Genomic DNA, 8,320 nt, shown 5'->3' with positions numbered 1-8,320 from the left:
ATATGTTAACCATCTCTTTCAGCAAACTAAGCATCCACTACAAATTAAAACCGCATTACTAATGTGTCCATCATTATTTATTTTTTTTATAAAAGATACTTTTGCAGGCTGTCAAAATCAATGTGATTATTCAAATAAATCCATCATCATAATTAATCAGATTTCTTTTAATGTGAGCATTTAACCCGTTTGCAGCAGAGAATGACTCAAAACCCATGAAACGTCTCTGGCAACGCATTTCGGTCAGTTTGTCCAACTAGGGTTGCTGTCGAGCATTTGAAATTGCTTGGATTTGACTGACATCACCTCCGGTTCTTGCCCCGCCTATTAAATATGCCTGGTGGTCAAGCTAGCTCTGTTCTGGCGCCACCTAAGCCTTTCTCGAAGAAAAAATGCCCTATGCTTGTGTTGTTTTCGGCTGTACGAAATGTTTCTTCCTTGAGAGGTAATCAAAAAGGGTGGAAAAGTGCAAGATTTATAGAAACAACAACAGGAAAAGCAGCACACACTCCCGACCAAAGGAGCAGAGTCGAAGAATGCACAAGTTTGCAGTGATCACTTTGGTTTGTTTGATATACTTTTAACGTCTATTATTTCCGATTTAAGTATTATCTTGAATTTTTTTGTATTTCTAAAACACGTTTGCTACAGGTGATTTGAAAACCAACTTGGTGTTTAATAAGCCCATTAAGCGCGTATACAGTATATTCCTTTCTTTGCTCATATATATATATATATATATATATATATATACATATATATGAGTGATATTCAAAAGTGATTATTTAACATGAATCAAAAGAGACCCTATGATTAATCAAATTTTAGAAGTAACTCGTTTGTGCAGAACTTTTGTATTGGATGTCATTTCAATGTATAGGGAACATTTCTAACAATATTTAAAAAAAAAGAAGACTGATTAATCACGCTTTTGTATTTTGACTTTTCAAGATTAATCACAGTAAATTACATGCGTGCGTAACGGATATTCACTTTTCAAAAGACCACAATATTTGGACACAATGCAATTTTATTTTGAATGAAATGATTAACTGGAATGCATTACTTTTATTTGTTCAAAATAGGTTAACAGTTTTATTTAAAGTAGCATATTTACTCTGACATATACATTGACCTGATCACTGATCGTATAGCAACCTGCTCTGCCTTTCAGGTAACAATCTGCACGATTGAGTGCACGATTAATTTCTACATACATACATGCAATTTTTTTTTTAACGAATGAACTTTGACATCCCTAGTTTCTATACACTATCATTTTAGTGTACATGGTGCATTTAGTTTGGTCATTCGGGCAGTTGGTTTAGTTAGTCCACCTCTCCCTGCAAGTTGACAGGATGCTCGATAAGGAAGTGAGGGAGTTGTCTGTTGATCTTTAAACAAAAAGTCACGGGAGTCCACTCACATGTCCATTGCCAGTTTGTTCATCCTACAAGTAAACTACAAGTGCATTTGTGTTGCGTTTTGTAATAAAAATTATTATCTCTAGCCGGAAATGCAAGTCACATTAAGAACATTCCAGATGAAATCTGTTTTACGCTCACCTTCTTCAACTTTTTACATAAGACGTCAGGTGCCACCGACGAGATCAGATCTCCTAGAAGGGTGTGTACTCATTTTGTGCTGTTATTCATCGCTGCTCTTGAGTTCAACAGGCGGTGAAGATGGCGAGTGCCCGTCTTTTGTGTTCCACCTTGAAAACCTCTAAGGGTGTCCTGTGGTATTTGGAACCAGGATGCTGCAAGATGCGTTTCAATGATTTCAGTTTGTTCAGCAAATCCCTCAGGATCAATTCAAAGCGAGTGACTTCGGAGGACAAGAAAAGCTCTAAAGGCAGAGGTGTCAAACGCGTTTCCATTGACGGCCATATCGCACTTATGGCTCCCCTTAGAGGGCCAATTGTAACAGTGAATAATATTTGAATTTGCTTATGCATTTGACTATTATTTATATATTTGTACGTGCACTGTAAAAAAAAACAAAACACATTTTACAGTAAAAAAAAACTGACAACTCAGTCTCCAGAATTTTACTGTAAATTTTTTAAAATCAGGGGTGTCAAACTCATTTTAATTGGGGGCCATATCGTAGTTATGACTGGCTTCAGAGTGCCGCATACAACAGTGAATCATATTTGACTTTGCCTATGCATTCGACTATTATATATAATTTTTACATCCACTGCAAAAAAAAAGAAAGATATCTGTAAATTTAGAAAATGGCAACAGTCACCAAAATTTTACTGTAAAATTTAAACTGTTTTTTTCACAAAATCCATACATCCATGTTCTACTGCTTGTCCCTTTCGGGGTCACGGGGGGTGTTGGAGCCCATCCCAGCTGCAGACAGACAACATTCACATTCACATTCACACATTAGGGCCAATTTAGTGTTGCCAATCAACCTATCCCCAGGTGCATGTCTTTGGAGGTGGGAGGAAGCCGGAGTACCCGGAGGGAACCCACGCAGTCACGGGGAGAACATGCTAACTCCGCACAGAAAGACCCCGAGCCCGGGGATTGAACCCCAACATATTACTGTTGTTTAATTCTGACAACTGAGCTGACAGTTATAGACGGTAAAAATAAATGTGGTACCTTTTTTCCATTTACAGTAATGCACCGCAAAAACAACAACTTTTTTACAGTAAAAACTTGCTGCTCAGTCGACAAAATGTTTCTGTAAAAAAAACAAAAAAAAACTATGGTAGTTTTGTGTAAATGTTAGCATACAATCTATTGTCATTTTTGAAGTCTAAAATTAGATAGATAACCTGCTTTGAAATCATAAGTGAAGCAGATTTATTTTTATTTGGACCAAAAATTTTTGGAAAGTGTGATAATATAATATTTGTGGCAATATTGGATACTATTGAACTTTAAAAGATGTGCATTTTCCTACAGTACATTTTTTTTTCCTTCAAAATTGAAAAAACTAAATTATTTAGTAAGAAAAGATGAAGTGCCGTTACTTTATTTATGCATATTGTTTCCAAGCGTTCGCAGACGCAAAGGGCTAGACCTGCCCCCCTGCCTTGAGTTTGACACTTGTGCTCTAAGGTCTTTACTTTTATCTACTCTCACGCCATTCCTGGCATGACTGCAGCGTGACATTAACTTCACCTGTTCAAAGAGGTATCTGCCACGAGGCAATACCACGGCTTCAGCATACTTGCTCTTAGAAGTGTCTGTGTGATGAACCTGTGTTGCTTTGAGAATAATCTTAATGTGCATCTCAACACATAGCCACTCTGGCAGCAAAGAAAATTTAATGTGATTTAACATTTGGGCAAAAGTACACCTTGACAATTTACCCTTTAGGAAGTGTAATAGAATTAGTCACCTGTTGCAGTTTCAACATCCTACAGTGTTCTAGGAAGACTTTTTACTAGGCCTGTCAAAAATAACAAGTTAACTCATGCCCCCCACAGCCCCGAAGGGAATAAGCGGATGGATTAATATATATATATATATATATATATATATATATATATATATATATATATATATATATATATATATATATATATATATTTAGGGCTGATGTTTGTTAAGAAATGATCGATTTCGATGCCATTATGGAATCCTCTTATCGAACCAATTCCTTATCGATTCTCTTATCGTATCCAGATAGGTTGTTGTATATGGAAAAATAACAATACTTGGTTTAACAAAAGCTCACTTGTATTTTTTAAGAAACAAATAAAATAAACAGAGCAAACACTGCCCTGGTCACTCTGGCTGTCATGAATGTCATCATCTGAAATAGGATAACGTTAACATTATCTTAATTCACATCTTGCAAGCAGTAGTTTATTAGACAGATCTGCAAACTCTGGAGTGGTGTAGGCTACAAGATACCGTTAACGTTATCAGACACATACAAAAAGGCTAACGTTAACGTTACCGTTAGCCACTGACTATGCTTAGGCAGTGTTGGGACTAACGCGTTACAAAGTAACGTTATTTTGGGCAGTAACTAGTAATCTAACGCGTTATTTTTTATATTATATTTTATATTAACTCAGTTGCCGTTACAAAATGATGCGTTACTGCGTTATTTTACGTTATTTCTTTATGTAGTATCGGCTAGAAACAGAAGATCTGAGTGTGTTTTATTGAAGCGCTGCGGTGTCGTCCTTCTGTGTCACAAGGAAAAGAAGAGGCGTGCTTTCTGTGGGTGGTGGCGGGGGGCGCAGGGGAGACGTTCCTCCAGGGCCTATGTACTTCGGGGGTAACACCCTTCACTTTACCTGGCAGTGGGTCTTTACAGCTCCGGACTCAAGGGTGAATGATGAGGCCGGCAGTTTGTTGCAACTTTGTGACTTTATTGGTGTCTTGCTTGAGCACCTGCATGCAGTCACTGTTGCGCTGCCTCACTTCTCTCGCCAACCTACTCACTGACGTCACTCACCTCACATGCTGTCATATCTTAAAGGGCCACAACCACACACACGTACGCTACTCTCATAACAATAAGACTTCATGGCGGAGCCAGAAGCCGAGTTTTTAACATGAAGATATGTCACTACTTTTCTTTTGTCGAGCACAAAGAAAAGAACATTTTAGTTAAGAGTAAGTTGTGTCTTAGATCAAAGATCCCGTCTACTTAAAGTTAAAGTTAAAGTGCCAATGATTGTCACACAACACTAGGTGTGGCGAAATTATTCTCTGCATTTGACCCATCACCCTTGATCACCCCCTGGGAGGGGAGGGGAGATGTGAGCAGCAGCGGTGGCCGCGCCCAGGAATACTTCCCAAAACAGCAATTAAAATCTGCTGAAACAGCTACAAAAGCAACATGCTTCGACGAAGCTAGTAAAGAGAGACACAGACTCTGATGCTACTTCAGCTCCACTTAAGGATTTTGACGGAGGGACTGGTAGCCAGGACAACATTGATAGAGTCATTGCAGCATATGTGCTAGAACAGTGGTTCTCAAATGGGGGTACTTGAAGTTATGCCAAGGGGTACGCGAGATTTTTTTTAAATATTCTAAAAATAGCAACAATTCAAAAATCCTTTATACATATAAATAAAAAACTATCTCTTTTTCCAAATAGTTCAAGAAAGACCACTACAAATGAGCAATATTTTGCACTGTTATACAATTTAATAAATCAGAAACCGATGACATAGTGCTGTATTTTACTTCTTTATCTCTTTTTTTCAACCAAAAATGCTTTGCTCTGAATAGGGGTATTCTTGAATAAAAAAAAATTTCACAGGGGGTACATCACTGAAAAAAGGTTGAGAACCACTGTGCTAGAAGACATGCAGGCTTTTTCTACAGTGGAGTCGCCCGCTTTCAGGAAGCTAATTAGCATGATACCGGCGTCAAACAGCAAATGACACGGAAAACATGTTCCAAGTACCTGGACAGTGAGTACATAAACATGGAAAGCGAGCTAAAGAAAACACTCCAAACTCTGCCTCTGCTCATCATTCATCAATGAAGGTACACACACTCTGTCAATTCTCTTATATACTCTTTCATTCTAGACTTCTAGAGTGTTTGATATCACTCTAAATGTATAGACTATAAAGTTCACAAACATAAAGAGGGATCCGAGTGGGCCAGGCCAATCTTTCCTTTTTGCTAAACTAAAACTGGGGAAATGCATAGAGTGTTCTGGGCTTCAGTACAGTGTTGATCTCATGAAGACATGATTTTATTTCCGAATTCCTTGAGTGAAAAAAAATGCCTGGTTAGGCTTTGTGTATGTCATGTGTGCCTTCCTTAGGTGAAGCCAGGTTTACAGCTATATTGTTATTATGCTGTATGTTACTTATGTATGTTATGTTGCAGCTATTTAAAATAGTTTTGTCAATATGTTCTGGCCTGAAATAAATTGGCCCTTTGAAACATATCTTTGTCTTTGTGTGTTGTATGTAGACCACATTTACTTAGCAGAGTTCAGTGATGCAAATGCATGTCAAGTTGACCAACAGATTGTATTATCCTCCAGTGCAATAACAGTACTGAAATGAAGGCTAAAAGGGCATTAATGGGAGCCTTAAAAAAAAAAAAAAGTAGAAAAACAGAAGTAACTAAATAGTTACTTTTCACAGTAACGCATTACTTTTTGGTGTAAGTAACTGAGTTAGTAACTGAGTTACTTTTGAAATAAAGTAACTAGTAACTGTAACTAGTTACTGGTTTTCAGTAACTAACCCAACACTGTGCTTAGGTAACGTTAGTCTAGCTAACATTACTGCAGTCCTGGTTGACATAAGAGGTAGCGTTATTTTAGCCTAAAGGCTATAAGTGAGCAGATATGGAAACTAACCGGCAACAGTTAATGTTAGTTACTCACCGGCACTATCACTGGGACTGCAGGATGAAGCAGAGGAAGAGGGGCGTGCTTCGTCACCTCTGTCGCTGCTTCTCCACGTTTTTCTAACCTTCAGGTGATGTACGGCCTGAACATGAATCAGCATGTTTGTTGGACTGCTCCCCATACCTGGAAAGTAAAGCCTGGCAATAATTGCAGATAGTTGTTTCCTCGTCATATTTCTTAGTAAAGTGAAGTCATGCCTTCGAGCGTTTTTTCCAGGCCATTGTTGTTGCTGCTTCTGTATCTGCCGCCGAATGACTGAGCTACGTCATTTCCTGTGACATGCCACAGGACATTTCCTGTGACACGGGATTTGTTCCCAGGGATTCGAATAAAGAACCAAATCTTTTTCTTTACTATAGTGGATTCGATAACGGGAACTGTTTCTTAAAATGGGATTCGAATCCACGGAATCGGTTCTTTTCTTATCGAACAATCGGGAGAACCGGTTTTCGAACATCATCCCTATATATGTCATGAGGTGGAGGTTTTCACAGCTTACTGCGAGGATTGTTCTCCCAGGACGCAAAAGGACTTTTCCGGACAATGGTAAAAGGTAAGAACATTATTTAATCTTGACTCAAAAAGGTGAAAACAAAAGGCGCAAAAGGTGAAAGCACAACTTAACGCAGGAAACAAAAACTAACACTTAGACTGAACTATGGACATGAAGCAAAAGTCACTAACTGTGGCATTAATAAACAAAAACTTACTTGGCATGGCATGAAGCATGAGAAGAGCAATACCAAGAATACCAGCATGAAAAGATCATCAACAGAGCAATGTCGCCCGCCCGACTGACTGGCAAAGGCGGTTTAAATAGTCATCTCCTGATTAAAGCAGATGCGTGTCCTGAACAAAGAAGGCAGGTGAAACTAATGAGTCGCCATGGTGACATGATTCTTTTTTTGAGTTAATTTAAATTATGAAGGCGGTTTATAACATGTAATTAACAATGATTAATCCAAATACAAGAGTGTGATAAATCGGATAAACAATTTAAACATTTGACAGAACTACTTTTTACTCAATGTTGGAGTGTATCTCTGAGAAATATATTCCAATCATCCAGAGGGCCGAGGTCACGAACATGTTAGGTCAACGCTTTTGTCAATCGTATGCCTACTGACTAATATACCAGAAAAAGATGCACATGGAAAAAAAAACGATGTAAATGAACAACATTATTTTATGTTCGGGGTTGAAAAAAATGAAATGAATATTAGCAGTTTTGGGCCAAAACTAATCCAAGTTGAAAAAAAACGGTACTTTTGTATTCTGATTTTTTGGTATGGAAGCTTGGTACACTAGAATATGAAATTCCCTAAATACATATTAAAAGTGAGGAAGGAGAAGTGTGCATTCGGCGTTGTGATGCACCGCCACATGCCAGGGAAGTCCAGGGTTTTTGTGGCCCTAAACAAGATTTTGATTGTGGCCCCCTTTCGGTCTTATATATTGTTGTGTAATATGCTAGAGGTTATAGAGAGGACTGCATTCCATTGAGTATTGTAAAACCGAGGCAGATGCACTAACCCCTTTTCCACTGTGCTGCCTATCTATAACTCATGTAAGGCAATTTAAACACATTTAATAATAATATTTAAGTGTGCCTAACCTAAAGTTTTTCTGAAGAAACTTCTGCTCTAACTACACAATCTGTTTGTCTTTTTTCAATATTGGTCGCTATTTAAAATTGTTAGGACATGTCCTCTGTAGGTCCACAACAATGTTTCAATTAGAGTCAAGTGTGGGCTCTGGCTTGGGGTGTGTGCACTGAACAAATGTGTTTTTTTCACATGAGAAAAAAGCTGCTGTTTTTATAGAGGTGTGTTCACTTTCTATATTCACTGTGCATACTGTTCACTAACATAACTCTTAAAATAAACATTGATCATTTTAGCGTGCAACAAAGTTTGTACAAGCACTGCACACAACTCTTAACAGTATGTTAACACTTAC

At 38.0% G+C, this 8,320-nt stretch overlaps 1 long non-coding RNA gene across 1 annotated transcript; it reads right to left on the bottom strand.

The window, feature by feature from the left end:
• Window positions 1–1,124: 1,124 nt before the first annotated feature.
• On the bottom strand, window positions 1,125–7,143 carry LOC133608697 (uncharacterized). The gene is made up of 3 exons (XR_009815624.2): window positions 7,072–7,143; window positions 6,338–6,498; window positions 1,125–1,759 (listed from the first exon to the last, which is right to left on the bottom strand). It is a non-coding gene; the product is annotated as an uncharacterized lncRNA (long non-coding RNA).
• Between the last annotated feature and the right edge of the window lie 1,177 nt (window positions 7,144–8,320).

The sequence above is a fragment of the Nerophis lumbriciformis genome, linkage group LG06 (genome assembly GCF_033978685.3).
Source record: "Nerophis lumbriciformis linkage group LG06, RoL_Nlum_v2.1, whole genome shotgun sequence".
Taxonomy (NCBI): domain Eukaryota; kingdom Metazoa; phylum Chordata; class Actinopteri; order Syngnathiformes; family Syngnathidae; genus Nerophis; species Nerophis lumbriciformis.
The sequence above is the reverse complement of the archived record's forward strand: the minus strand, read 5'-3'. Positions and strand labels throughout refer to the sequence as shown.